This window comes from Castanea sativa, chromosome 11, assembly GCF_040712315.1.
Source record: "Castanea sativa cultivar Marrone di Chiusa Pesio chromosome 11, ASM4071231v1".
Classification (NCBI taxonomy): domain Eukaryota; kingdom Viridiplantae; phylum Streptophyta; class Magnoliopsida; order Fagales; family Fagaceae; genus Castanea; species Castanea sativa.
The window spans coordinates 69,078,809-69,094,903 of NC_134023.1; the positions used below are offsets into that span (position 1 = coordinate 69,078,809).

Below are 16,095 nucleotides of genomic sequence, written 5' to 3' on the forward strand. Positions count from 1 at the left end.
AAAAAATAAAGATAAAAAAAAAATCTATACTTATTTTGTACGTATGATAAAGTCCTATCACAAATTTTTTTGAGATTTTTGTTGATTAGTGATTAGAAATTATAAAGGAATAATCATGAATATATATATATATATATATATATATATATATATATATATATATATATATATATATATAAGTAGAGATCTCGTGTGGGAGTGCGTGAGGTCTTGCCAAGTAACGCTCTAATTTTGCATTTAGCATTTTTTTTTTTTACCTCTTTCATTAAGTGTTTTTTACTATTACCCACAAGTTTACATTAACTTACTTTACTGTTATCTCATTAGTCCCTCATTAATTGCCTAAGCTTTCATCATACATTTCTCTCTTTCTCATGTCTTTTAGCATCCCACCGTTTTAATATTTTTAAAAAAAGTAAAAAAAAGAATAGTTAAGAACTAATAGTAATAACTTACAAGATAAGGCCTTGGAGAGAGATAGAGAGACATAAAAATGTTGTGGATTGTTAAATAAAACGCATTGTTTCACTATAAAAGACCTGAGACTGACAAAACATTTGAAAAAGAGAGAAAGACAAATCTGAAGGGATGTCGCCTCCGTCATATTGGCCTCCCACCACCATCAAGACCTTAAATTTGTATGGGTATTTTTTTTTTCTTTTTAAATTAGGAGATTAAATATGATTTAGGCTTGGGTAATTTGGTTGGATAGTTTTTGTTTTGGGTATATAAGTAGAGAGAATATTTGGTACGTAATGTAAAGCCATATTCTACCATGGTTTGAAATTATCTATAAGACACGTACATGCACACTTGCCCACACCATGTTTTAATGTTTCACTATTAATGAGTGGAAGATAGTGAGAGAGTTGGACATACTTTTATTTCATAGTATTAAATATGTGAACACAACACAAATTATTTGATTTTCACGATCCTGTTAGTCTTTTGCATTTATTTTTTGTTTTATGATTTTAAAAAAAACTTAATCTTACCTTTATTTAGGGTGAAAAATTAATCTTACCTTGAGGAAGGCTATAAAAATGCAGTGAAACAACAGTTATAAATTGCACACACATAACCATTATAATTATTCAGTTCAAGGAATGAGTAAATATATATATATATATATATATATATATATAAGCAGAGACCTCATGTAGGAGAGCACAAAGTTTTGCCAAGTGGCACTCTATTTGAAAAGATAATTGAATTTTTTTTTGAAATAAAATACTTCATTTTTAATTTATTACATGCCACATCAGTTATTTACTAACTTAACAGATTTTAATTAGTAGTAAATAAGACTAATGGATAAGATAGAGGGATGTTAATCATTAAAAACTCTTTGTTTTCCTTATTCCTCCATCCTAAAGTTTTCTTATGTTTATGCCTATTCCTCTTCCCTTATAACTAAATGCCTACTCTTCCTAAACCACTACATGCCTTCTCCTATGCCTATGTTGCTAAATTACCGATTCTATGTTGTATAATTTGCACAAACTGAATTAACATTTAGATTATTTATAAACATATGAAATCATATAAAAATCGCCAAATTAGTGTTTAAAATTATAACTAAATTTTTAAAAGAAATCTAGACACATTTGTACAAATATTCCATGTAACTAAGTCACACTTAGAAATATTGGACCATTTTTCCTTTGTATAAATAGAAGGATCCTAATGGGATGAGGGGGCTAACAATTTTCTCTCCAAAACATTTGTTGTAGAAGCACAAAAGTTTTCCATTGTAGACTTTTCACGATTAATGAACATGAATTGCCAACTAATCAAACTAAAGTTTTTAGTACCTACAGCAATTTCACAACATCAAGAACAAACCTTAGTGTATACAATGTCGAATTTCATAGTCTCCTATTACATCAAATGAGTGTTTAATTTTTCTCGCAAAGTATTGAATAATAAAACTTATGGGCCATAGTCTCAATTACAACTCTCAATCATGTTGGACTTGGATGATACCTGTCAACAACATATCATTATAAGATGTAGAAAAAATTTGGAGTGTACACAACGTTTAGTATGAATGAGAATATATTTCATCCAATTCCAATTGGTTTGGTTAGTAAGGGACCTATTCCAATTTAATGTTTCTGGAATTTTGTATACAAATAATAATCAAGGAAAATTGATGTCTAGACAAATCGAGCTAAGGCCAACCAAAATGGACCATATTCTTAATTTCTTATCTCTATTTGTTCCATGTACAAGACTTATAATCAATGCTTGGCATATAAAAGTTGAACATCTTATCTAAAGTCCATCCTCTGAAAGCTTGAGAAAAATTTCATTAAAACTAACACAATATATAAATTATAAAGAAATCAAAGAAAAATTGTCAAAAATAATGAAAATTCAATCTATGCTTAAATTCTTATAAGGATGAACACAATAGCAATATCCTTTTTTTTAAAAAAATAAAGATAAAAAAATCTATTCTTATTTTGTACGTATGATAAAGTTCTATCATAAAGTTTTTTGAGACTCATATTGATTACTAATTAGAAATTATAAAGGAATAATCATGAATATATATATATATATATATATATAAGTAGAGATCTCATGTGGGAGTGCGTGAGGTCTTACCAAGTAACGCTCTAATTTTACATTTAGCATTTTTTTTACCTCTTTCATTAAATTTTTTTTTTTTTACTATTACCCAAAAGTTTACATTAACTTATTTTACTGTTATCTCATTAGTCTCTCATTAATTGCCTAAGCTTACATCACACATTTCTCTCTTTCTCATGTCTTTTAGCATCTCCACCATTTTAATATTTAAAAAAAGTAAAAATAATAATAATTAAGGACTAATAGTAATAACTTACCAGATAAGGCCTTGGAGAGAGATAGAGAGACATAAAAATGTTGTAGATTGTTAAATAAAACGCATTGTTTCTCTATAAAATCAAAATGCATTGTTTCACTATAAAAGACCTAAGACTGACAAAACATTTGAAGGAGAGAGAAAGACAAATCTGAGGGGACGTTGCCTCCGTCATATTGGCCTCCCACCACCATCAAGACCTTAAACCTCTACGGGTTTTTTTTTTTTCTTTTCAAATTAGGAGATTATATATGATTTAGGTTTGGGTAATTTCGTTGGAAAGTTTTTGTTTTGGGTATATAAGTAGAGAGAATATTTGGTACGCAATGTAAAGCCATATTCTACCATGGTTTAAAATCATCTATAAGACACGTGCATACACACTTGCTCACACCATGTTTTAATAAACCACAATCAATGAATGGAAGATAGTGAGAGAGTTGGACATACTTTTATTTCATAGTATTAAATATGTGAACACAATACAAATTATTTGATTTTCACGGTCCTGTTAGTCTTTTGCATTTATTTTTTGTTTCATGATTTTAAAAAAACTTAATCTTACCTTTTTTTTTAGGGTGAAAAATTAATCTCACCTTGAGAATACTATAAATATGTAGTGAAACAACAGTTATAAATTGCGCACATATAACCATTATAATTATTCGATTCAAGGAATGAGTAAAAAAAAAATTTGGAGGAATATTGTAGAATAAAAGTTGTTACAAAATGTCTTTCTCTCAGAAACCTCATGCAAGAGTGCATGAGGTCCTGCCAAGTGGTACTCTAATTTTGCATTTAGCATTTTTTTACCTCTTTCATTAATTTTTTTTTTTATTGTTACCCAAAAGTTCACATTATCTAATTTTACTATTATCTCATTAATATCTCATTAATTGTCTAAGCTTATACCACACCTTTCACTATTCTTCATGTCTTTTAGCATACCCACTGTTTTAATGTTTCAAAAACAATAAATAAATAAATAAGGGCGGGTTAATAGTAATAGCTAACGAGATAAGACTCTAAAGAGAGACAAAGAGACAGAAAAAGGTTGTGAATTGTTAAGTAAAATGCACTATTTCACTATATATTACCAAATTAAAAGACCTGAGACTAACAAAACATTTGAAAGAGAGAGAAAGAGAAATCTGAGGGGTCACCACCTCCGTTATACTGACCTCCCACCACCATCAAGACACCGAAACCCCTACGAGTAATCTTTTTTTCTTTTTAAATTAGGGACTTAAATATGATTTAGGTTAGGTAATTTGGTTAGTTAGTTTTTGTTTTGGGTAGATAAGTAAAGAGAATATTAGGTGCGTAATGTAAAGTCATATTCTACCATGGTTTAATTTTAAATCATCTATAAAACACATGCATACACACTTGCTCACACCATGTCTTAATGTCGCATTATCGATGAGTGAAAAATAGTCCGAAAGTTGGGTATACTTTTATTTCATAGTATGAAATATGTAAATACAACAAAAATTAGTTTATTTCATGTCCCATTACTCTTTTGCATTTTTTTTTTGGTTTCATGATTTAAAAAATAATAATAATCTTACCTTAAGAAGGCTACAAATATGCAATGAAGCTACTAAACCAATTTTTAATATCTCAAAATGTACATGTTTCTTTACTCTAATTTAGTTTACTTTTTCTTTATAATTTATGTACAACATTATTCAAAAGTGTTTTACGTAAAATATCATAAAATTATCTGTGCATCGCATAGGCAACTTACTAGTATCACTAATATCATAAATTTTGCATTATTATTATTATTTTGAGGTCAAACTATGCATTATTTTAGATAAGATAGATTGTGATAATTGAAAGCTTGGCATCAATTGCCCATTAAATGCATAGAGTACACTACAGTGTAGGGCCTTGGGAAAAACAAATGGGTCAGGCTTAGGTCTAGTGTCCAATGGTACTGGACCCGTTAAGATGATGATATGTGTCCACTTTTAAACACATGTCATCATCTGATTGGGTCCAGTGCACTAAATGCACTAGACCTAAACCAAGTCCAAAAAACATTGTCTTAATTAGTTGCACAACAATTTCATAATCCATTTTTCTTAATAAAAAAAAAATCATCATCCACTTTATCATAATTTTTGCCAAGCCTAGTGTAAATATTATCTGCATTTGGAGCTTTTCTTTTGTTGCTAATGTACACAGTATGGAGCCAGAACTTGAAATTAGGGGAGCAATTTTAGCAGTGCCAGCTTTATACTATATAAGTAATTGAGGCGGTCGTTTAGAGCCCAAGTAAATAAGAGGCCCCCAAATTTTAACCGATATGATTAATTTTTTTACTTTTTATAGTATTAATTAAACCCAAATATTAGTCAATAAATAAATAAACATTTTTATATCGAATGAAAAACAAGAAAAAGAAGAGAGAAAGAAATACTTCATCAACAACATTATTCACAACATTTTTACAACAAATCTTATGTAGCATGTTGTTACAAGCTATTATTGATCATAGCAAAAAAATAATTTCAGTGGTGAGTTCAACTTAGAATTTAGAATTAGTAACAACTTAACACCTAGGATTTGATGTAGCACTTCACAAAAAAAAAAAAAAAAAAAGCAATACACAAAAAAATTCACAATATTTTTCATAATAGTTTAGTTGGCAATTTTTTTTTAGTTCTTATCTAGGTCCACCATTAATATTACTTTTTTTACTTACCATTATCAATCCATATTTGGTGCCAAAATTTTCTTGCAATTAAAATTTCAATTGCTTTGGGATTTGTATTTTGTGGGTTACTTATAAGTGGGAGAAAAAAAAAATTAAGATATAGCTTGATAACTTACTATAGGCACAAACTCCAATTTGAGCTAGCATGAACCGATATAGACTAGAATGACCCATAATTTTATTCAAAGGAGAAAGGGGGGTTTCTCATTCTAGTTTGCGTTCCGGAAAGGTATTGACCATATTGGTAGGAACCCAATTGGCTACATGGCTCGTCATTTGTGAAGGAATCTGAATTCAAAGAAACGTGAATTGAAGGACCATGCCAAAGAATAAAACACATGTATCGGCTAGACCACCATTGATGCCAAAGAATAAACAACATTTATAGAATTCAAAAATTGTTCAAACCATAATTGTAGTATTGTACACAGTATCCTGTCTCTGCTTCATAGCCTCTTGCTATTGCGTTTGCCACCTGATAAGTGATCCATATTCACTTGCTCCATTAAATGCAGGGTACCTGCACCATAAGTTCCACAACAATTTCATCATACACTTAATCATAATTCTTAAAAAGCAAATGTCCATAGTTTGGTTTGCAGAGTACATGATAAGTTGAACATTATCTGCATTTGTAGCTTTGCTGTTTTTGTGTTGTGTATCCTATGGTTTTGTAACCATTTACATACATCATGTGTTGCTTCTATATTTGATGATGATATATGTGTTTCACTCTTTATCTCACGTGTTGTTTCTTTTCTCTATTTATACACATGTTTCTTGTTTATTCAACTTGCCATTGTTTTTCACATGGTACCTTGATGTGTTTTGTTTAGTGCTTTTCAGGAAAGGCAAGTAAAAGCCAAGTCAAGATTCCGAACCTTCCTCTTGCAGCAACTTCCAAGGTTTAGATCTTTTAGACTAGGCTTATTTATTCTGTAATCTTGAGTAGAATGTATTCTAGGACATTCAATATACTCTTGTGGTTTTGTCACGGATTGCCAAAGGGGGAGATTGTTAGGGACATATTTTTATGTAATCAGCATATCTTTTGACAAAACGCACTTTACTTGTATTTGGGTAAATCTAAGTAGGTTCAAGATGATCGTTGCAAGTGGTTAGATTGAAGACATGAAGATTACTCAACAATTGCTCAAAGAAAAGTGCAATCTGCAGGTCTCGATACCTCCTCGACAAAAGCTCGATTTGTCGAGAATTATTAAATCTCGACAAATGTCTCGATCTATCGAGCTTACGGGATTCAAACTATAGCCAGCAACGTTTTTATTCTAAAAGGCTATTTGTTTATGGGTTTGTATAATTCTTATTGGACTAGGAAAGTCCATGGTTTGTGTAAACCTATTTGGAATAGAAGAGCCCATTAAGCTCCTATTTAAAAAGGAGGTGGAAAAAGAAAAACCCAACCCTAGAGAGCTTCATAAGATTTTCTTTTTGAAACCTTAGCCTCCTCCTACAGAAGAAAGAATTCTTGCTGCGTTTCTTGTACGCCTTTGGGTTCTGTAACCAAGCAAAGTCTCTTGCACCAACATTGAAGATATTATTGGTGTTTCTATGTGAAGCTGTTGCAAATCAACTACAACAATCAAAGGCTTGTTGTGGAGTTAATCACGTACTTGGATTCATGCAAAGGAGTAAGCCGTGTACTGGGATCTGCGCATCAGATTGGTTAGTCACGTATTGGGAGCCATGCATTAAAAGGAGAGATTGTCACTATAGAACAAATTCAATTGGGTATTGGGGTAAGGGTTTAACTGTAGGTTGATATAAGGTACTGGGATTCCTTTACTTGTAATTTCTTGTTTTGATAATAGTGGATTCTCGGGAGTGGTGACCTTAAAATCACCCGGTAGGGTTTTTGCCTTGGAGGTTTTCCCCATTTATAAAAAAATCACCATGTCAATTTATTTTCCACTACATTTTAGTTTATTGGTGATTTGTTTGTGCTACCACGCATTTGCATGTTAAATTGGTTAATTAATTAAACTTGACTAATTAATCAATTAATCCATCACAAGGGGTCAATATGTTTTTGACCTATCAAGTGGTATCAGAGTAGGCACACTCTGATTAGGGTTTAATTTTTGTTGTGTGATCCATTGAGCCCTGTTGTCATGGAAACTCTTGATTGTTTTGATTTGCATGATCTTGTGTTGAATAATGATGATAATATTCATGATGCCTATTGCAAACTTTATAATTTTTGTATGAAATCTCTTGAATATTCTACAAAATTAAAAGCTAAATTTAAAAAGGTAAAGCTTGAAAAAGATGATTTGATCGCAGAATTGGATGAAGCCAATAGTTTGAATGAGAATTTTAAAGATCAAATTTCATTTCAGGTGGACAAAATTAAGAGTTTGGAAGAGCAACTAGTTGAATTTAAAACTGAATTTGAAAAATTAACTAGTGACATGTTGAGCCTAACTCAAAAGAAAAAGATTTTTATATTCCCCCATTTAAAATGAATAATGAAGAGTTGAAGGTTAATATTGCTAGGATAGACAAAGGTAAACAAACTGATGTTAACACTGAAGTTTCTAAACCTATGTCTAAAACTCCTCCTAGAATGAAAGAAAAATATGTTTTTGTCCCACTTGTCATCATTGTCACGTTGTTGGTCATATTAGGCCAAATTGTCCTAAGTTGAGGTCTCTGTCAACCTCTAAGGTTAGACCTCCTTCTAGGAAGCCAAGTAGTTCTAAAACTGCTCATATTTGTCATCATTGTGGTGTTTCTGGACACACTCATCTTAATTGCTTTAAGTTGTATCCTCAAAAGCAAGTATCTAAATGGTCACAGGTTTCCTCTCAAGGACCTATACCTTTGTTTAGAGAGTTATTAAAAACCTTGAGCTTTTTAACTCAATTTCAAGAGAATTTTAATTCTTCTATGTCCTTTGGTAGACATACTAGGACTCGTGCATTTTTATCTTCACGGCCAAAGACTCGTGCTGTGTGGGTGAGAAAAGAGCCTAAGACTTAATTGTCTTTTTTGTTGTCCTCTGCTTTAATTCTTTGTATCTAAAGTAGGACTCTCTTTGCTTGATTTTTTATCTGCTGTTAGAATCATGCTTTCATGCATCTGCACCTTTCTATCATGCCTTCATGCATTTGCATCTTTCTTTCATACTTTCATGTTGTTTGTCTATTTTTTTTATTGTTTAGTTTTTATTTAGTTTTTTTTTAAAGGAAAAATTAGAAAAATACAAAAACAGTGTGTGTTTGTGTACATTGGTTCTTGTGAACCTTAAAATGGCCATTGAAACAGAGTTTTCTAAACTTTGTATCGTTTGTAGCTTAGATGAGCATCTCTATGCACAACTAAGCAAGTGAGTTTTGTGACTCTTTATTTGTGATGAGTAAGGTTAAGTGATCTCTTGTACTTAACACTCGTATCACTCTTTCTGATGGGAAGGAGTAAAAAATCCTAAGAGAAAGGCATAAATAACCATCTTATCACTATTACCCGCCAATCATGACATGACATCTGTATGTTTTGGTATAGCAAAAGTGCAATGTCAATGACATCTGTATGCTTCGGCATAGTAAAAATGCAATGTCAAAAAGCTTAACATCATTGGATATTTCTTCTCTCTCTTTTGTATACCCATGCATGATTTGCTTAATAAAATAAAAATATGCAAAGAAAATAAAAAGCAAAAAGAACAAAATGATTTACATATGATTGCAAGCATGTTTTCTAGGAGATGTGCGAGTTATAGGATGTACCTCGAAAGTGATAGTCACAATCAAACAATTATGATTGTGTGTGAGTTAAAGTGATTTTCTCATATCTCAAATCGTCATAACATAGAGATACTTATGCAATCTTGCGATGTTTTGCACACACAACACGCAATATTCTTTGTTACTCTTGATACATGTGCAGGTACAATGTGATTTGGTCATCACAAGATTTACATATGTTGATGTATGCTCCCTAAACTGTCTTAACTTGTTTTTGAAATATAAAATTGGTTAGACTTGTTGTGTGTGTGTGTGTGTGTGTGTGTTTGGGATCTAAATGCTTATCATTGTTATTGTTGAGAGCTGATTTTGAGAGTTTAATATGTTATTTGGATCATAAGTTGAGTTGCATATGTGATTGCATTCATATCTGTGTTTTTCCTTTTCTTGAAAAACTGTTTTCTTGCTATCTCGACACCTCCTCGACACCTAGCTTATCTGTTGAGCTCTTCTATTGCATTTTATCACAATCTCGACACCTCTTGACAGCTGGTGGATCGATCGAGAAATCCCCTGACCCCTTGATAGCCTCTTGACAGCTGGTGGATCGAACAAGAAATCTCTTGTCCCCTCGATACCTCCTCGATCCATCGAGCTTGTTTTGCTGTGGATACCTCTCGATTGATCAAGATACCCTTGCATGTATTTCATTTTTCTTGTTTTGCATTTTTTTTCTTTGTGTCCATGGGATCTTGCTTTTCTTTTTCTTGCAGGTCTATGGTTCCTTATTTTCCTCATTCCCTCTATATTAGTTTTTAGTCTATCTCCGGTCAAGTCTTTTGGCGTTTTATGCCCGTTGACAATCGTGTCAAAAAAGGGGAGAAATTTGAGAATTGAATGTCATTCCTCAAGGGGAGTAATAGACTTAGGAGGAGAACTTCATGTTAAAGGGAAGAAAGTTTTTTATGTAACTAACTTAGGGGGAGAGTTAGTTTGATGCACATTGCAATTGATATATTTTTTGTGTTGTGTATCCTATGGTTTTGTAACCATTTACATACATCACGTGTTGCTTCTATATTTGATGATGATGTATGTGTTTCACTCTTTGTCTAAAATGTGTTGTTTCTTTTCTCTATTTATACACATGTTTCTTATTTATTCAACTTGTCATTGTTTTCCACATGGTACCTTGATGTGTTTTGTTTAGTGCCTTTCAGGAAAGATAAGTTAAAGCCAAGTCAAGATTCCGAACCTTCCTCTTACAGCAACTTCCAAGGTTCAAATCTTTTAGACTAGGCTTATTTATTCTGTAATCTTGAGTAGAATGTATTCTAGGACATTCAATGTACTCTTGTGGTTTTGTCACGGGTTGCCAAAGGGGCAGATTGTTAAGGACATATTTTTATGTAATTGGCATATCCTTTGACAAAACACACTTTACTTGTATTTGGGTAAATCTAAATAGGTTCAAGATGATCATTACAAGTGGTTAGATTGAAGACATGAAGATTACTCAACAATTGCTCAAAGAAAAGTGCAATCTGCAGGTCTTGACACCTCCTCGACAGAAGCTCAATCTGTCGAGATTCATTAAATCTTGATAGATTTCTCAATTTATCGAGCTTACGGGATTCAGACTATATCCAGCAATGTTTTTATTCTAACAGGCTATTTGTTTATGGGTTTGTATAATTCTTATTGGACTAGGAAAGCCCAATGTTTGTGTTAACCTATTTGGAATAGAAGAGCCTATTAAGCTCCTATTTAAAAAGGAGGTGGAAAAAGAAAAACCCAACCCTAGAGAGCTTCATAAGGTTTTCTTTCTAAAACCCTAGCCTCCTCCCACAGAAGAAAGAGTTCTTGTTGCGTTTCTTGTACGTCTTTGGGTTCTGTAACCATGCAAAGTCTCTTGCACCAACATTGAAGATCTTATTGGAATTTCTATGTGAAGCTGTTGCAAATCAACTACAACAATCAAAGGGTTGCTGTGGAGTTAGTCACGTACTTGGATTTGTGCAAAGGAGTAAGCTACGTACTGGGAGCAGTGCATTAAAATGAGAGATTTTCACTACAGAACAAGTCCAATTGGGTATTGGGGTAAAGGTTCAACTGTAGGTTGGTATAAGGTACTGAGATTCCCTTACTTGTAACCGCTTGTTTTTATAATAGTGGATTCTTGGGAGTGGTGACCTTAAAATCACCCGGTGGAGTTTTTGCCTTAGAGGTTTTTCCCATTCGTAAACAAATCACCGTATCAATTTATTTTTCACTACACTTTAGTTTATTGGTAATTTGTTAATGCCTAGTTAGCAGTTATAACTAATGATGAGGGAAGCACGTTGTGAGAATCTCCATTTTCAAGATGCAAGTTATTTCTTGAGTTTTAACCGAAACCCTCACCATTAAATCACATCTAAAATAGCAACACAAAACAAACTCAATCATATTTCAATACTATATCATCTATTGGGGCTTTGTCATATACAATCTTAGCATGTAAGGAATTCATACAGCCTAAGCCAAAAGCCATTGCCTATTTAGGTATTCTCCAGACGGAAGAGAGAACATTCTTAACCGTTGGTAAAAATGTAGATGATTTGATAGTAATTCTAATTTGTTCTGCTTCAATTGGGTTTGTTTTGGAGAATTACTACAGAAGGAAATGTTAGAATTATGAGGTTAAATGTTAAATTACTGATTGTCCTAAAAGTTTAAGCAATTGAGATATGGTAAATTTAATCATATATAATAGGCCACAAACGTGTTGACCCCTTGTGATGGATTAATTAATTAATTAGCCAAGTTTATTAATTAATCAAATTAACATGCAAATGCGTGGTAGAACAAACAAATCACCAATAAACTAAAGTGCAGTGGAAAATAAATTTGATACAGTGATTTGTTTACGAATGGGTAAAACCACCGAGACGAAAACCTCCAAGGCAAAAACCTCACTGGGTGATTTTAAGGTCACCACTCTCGAGAATCCACTATTATCATAACAAGCGGTTACAAGTAAAGGAATCCTAGTACCTTATACCAACCTACAGTTGAACCCTTACCCCAATACCCAATTGGACTTGTTTTGTAGTGACAATCTCTTCTTTTCAATACACGGCTCCCAGTACGTGACTAACCAATTGCGCGGATCCTAGTACACGACTTCAATCACCAACTTAAGAAATATATTGGCTACAAAGTTCTTCAGTTCATTCTCACAATAACAAACAAGAAGATGCTTGGTTACAAAACCCTATGGTGCAAAGACACAACAGCTTCTTCACAAGGAGATGAACTAGGGCAAGCTTTGTATCCGGTCACAAATTACTTGAATAGACTTTGCTCAATGCTTGTGTAACTTGTGTCTATTTTGACGGCCCTTAAAATAATCCTTTTATATGTCTAAGGTTATGAGAAAAGAAGGCCCAAAGACATATCCACGGATTGGAATCAAAACAAAACTGAAATTCTATTTTTCTTAAACCTCAACAAATAGAGGTGTCGAGATGCTGTCGAGCAGCTGTCAAGCCCCGGGGCTAAAACAGCTTCTTAAAGCTCGATAGATGCAGCTGTCGAGCCAACTGTCGAGCTTTAATGACAGGCACTTCTCAGCTTGTTTCTTGGACAGACTTGCATGGCTTTAACACTTGATCTTGAAACCTTATTTCTTGAAGTATTAAAAACATCCTAGTTCTACCCAAATACAAGTAAAATGTATTTTGTCAAAGGATTAGCCAATTACATAAAATAATGACATATGTTCTTAACAAGTGAACCACATATGTCCTAACAATCTCCCCCTTTGGCAATCCGTGACAAAACACAACTAAAAGCTCAAAGTTTACAAAGAAAAGCCCTTTACAAAAAATCTGCCCATTATAACAAACCCAATCCTAACTACTATCCATCAGTTGCAAGCGTAGACAGCAACTCAATTGAATCAACCTGTATATTTCCTAAAACACTAAACAAAAACGCATAAACGCATGTTTGGAAAATACAAGTACAATATAATAAAAATCTTGATTTCACAAAACACAAAATATAGACTAACATCAATGAATAACTCAATAATCGTAAGTCTATAAGCAGTGAAACAAGAAACATAACTAAAAAATAAAAAGAAACTCCCCCTAACAAGAATACTACTAGAGCCAAAATTGATAAGTACACAGTGAAGCACCTAGATACAATCTAATCTCCACAAGCTCTCAAAGAACAAAGTCCCAAACTCTCCAAAATCCAAACTCCCCCTAAGATATACAATCTAAATCTACTCCCCCCTTTTTTGTGACGTAATGCCAAAGCGTAAATCAGAATCCATCACCAAAAGGAGGTGGCGAAGACGAACGTCGAAGAAGAGCAAGGTTCGCTCGCAAAGCACGGATCTTGTCTAGAATGTCCACCAAAATCTGACCATGAGCCGCCTGAACGATCACAACAAACTCCAAAGCACGATGAATGTCAAATCCATCCGAAGTCGATGGTGGAGGAACATCAACAATAGCATCTCCAACAAGATCAACAGACTCCTCACCAGAAGGAACACCTGTAAAAGAAGAAGGGGGTACGGTAACAAAAGACTCAACTCTAGGACATTTAGAGCGCTTTCTCATCTGAGCAGCCCTTTGCCTAAGAAAAGTGGCACCGATGGGAGCAATAACATGGACAGACTCAAAAATGTGGAAGTCAGACAAACCTAAAAACAACAAAATCCTATGAATGAAAATAGGATGAAAAAGAGCATGAGTAGTAGAGGAACTCCTATAAACTTCGTTCAAAGAATGAAGAAACAGATGAGGGAGACTAATAGGAGCATCCATAACAAGAGCATACAAAAATGCACATCGCTCTAAATGAATGGTGTGCAGATGGGAAATAGGCCACAAGGAATGACACACTATCCTAAATATAAGACAGGTAGACTCAGTGAGCTCAGCAGAAGTGATTCGAGGATCAGAACCCCACCAGATATAAGTACCAGTGATGTATGACATGATGTCATCGTCTAGGGGAGGAGACACATCATAGGGGTAAACAGGATGCTGAACAAGCGGCACCCCAAGAGCATTAGCCACTACCGAAGGAGTAATGGTATACTCATCACCACGAATCCAACTCCTCACAAGAGTGCTGAAATCATAGGGGTGAACAGAGAGATTCGAGTAGAACTTTCTAATTAAGGTGGCTGGAGGAGGAGAATCAAAATCCAAAAGAGACAACCAACCTCGACGCTCAAAGTTTGCCCTAATGGCAGGATCAATCTCATCTAACAGAACCCTACACTCAACCCAAATCTTCCTCTTAGTGTTAAGGGTCTCAAAGGTCTCTTGGTGCTTCTCACTCAAGAACCTATCACTCTCAAAGGAAGGATCAGAAGCAGAGGTGGATGACCTATTGGCTCTAGTCTTCCTAGGCATGGTTCTAGAGTAAGAAACAGAGACACAAGAGAAAGAACAAAAACAAAACACAAGGGCAGACTGTAAGTTAGCACAAAAAAAAAATCTATATGATGCATGAATAGATAAATGTCATAATGCATGCTCTAATGCAGTGACAACAAGTTCAAATTTGTAAGTTTAGAAACACAAAATTGGCTTGAGCATAGAGTTTAAAACAAAAACTCAAAAATTTTCAAAAACCATTTGTAGAAATTTTACCCAATTGACCAATTGATCATCACACAAGGTAGATAACAGTTAAGAATGATCAATTAGATCAAATCAACAAGCCAATTTCATCAATCAAACTCAAATTGAACAAAATCCCCAATTCGGAACAAAACAAGCCCTAGAATTTTGAATTCTTCACAAAACACCAAATTGATCAAATTAAACATCATGGTTCATGATTATAGCATTGTATGACAAAAACCCATCAATCAATTTCAGAAAATATGGCTTGAATCATCAAAAAACCCCAAAAATGCTTAGGTCCAAAAATCTCCCTTAAATGCATGAATTAATGCATGTAACATGAAATAAAATGCAAAAGGAAGGGTATAAAGGTCTTACCGGTCTTTGGAGAGAAAAACCTTGCAAAAAGAACAGAGGAAAACGACAAAAATTTGTTTGAAGCCTTGATCGGTTTGTATAGAGAAAGAAAAGTTGAAAAACTTTTTGAAAAGTAGATGAACATGTGAGAAGAAATCCCTTTTAAAAAAGTCTCTACACGATTATCAATCAATCGAAAAACAGATTCGATCGGTCGAAAATACTTTAATTGATTGAAAACCAATCGAGCACCGATCGAAACAAACAAGGGCTGACTAAAAATTTAATTGCAATTTCGATTGATCGAAAAACATATTCGACCAGTCGAAATTCTGGAAAACACAGCTTTTTGAAAAACAGAGCAATGTAATGCAAAAACTCCTCAAAGCATTGGAAAGTATGAATAAAATGCATGAGTATGAGATGAAATGCTTTCCAAAAAACACAAGTTTTGAACCCAGTTTCCCAAAATTAAGATTTTCCAAACATTTTCCTTGAATTCTCAAGCATCAAAATGATTTTGCAAAATACTCAAGGCATTTTCGAACTTGGTTGTTCAGACCAAAAACACACATAATAACATGTACAAAGTTTAACAAAGAATAACCTGTGTAGTGTGTGCAACTAGCAAAAAGTTTGAGATACATGTGCGATGATATGTAAGTAAAAATCAACCACAAAATCTTCAAAATTCATCACAAAGAATTTAAACGAGACTATTACCTAAAGAGTTACATCATATAACTCTCACATCTCCTAGATCATAAGTTTGCAATCATGTAAGTTTCTTGAGTTTGCCTCATAATGTACACA

At 33.4% G+C, this 16,095-nt stretch overlaps 1 protein-coding gene across 1 annotated transcript in view; it reads right to left on the minus strand.

Moving 5' to 3' along the window:
- Window positions 1–16,095, minus strand: part of LOC142617336 (clustered mitochondria protein-like) — a 62,362-nt gene that overhangs the window by 17,537 nt on the left and 28,730 nt on the right. The gene's annotated exons all lie outside the window — the stretch shown is intronic.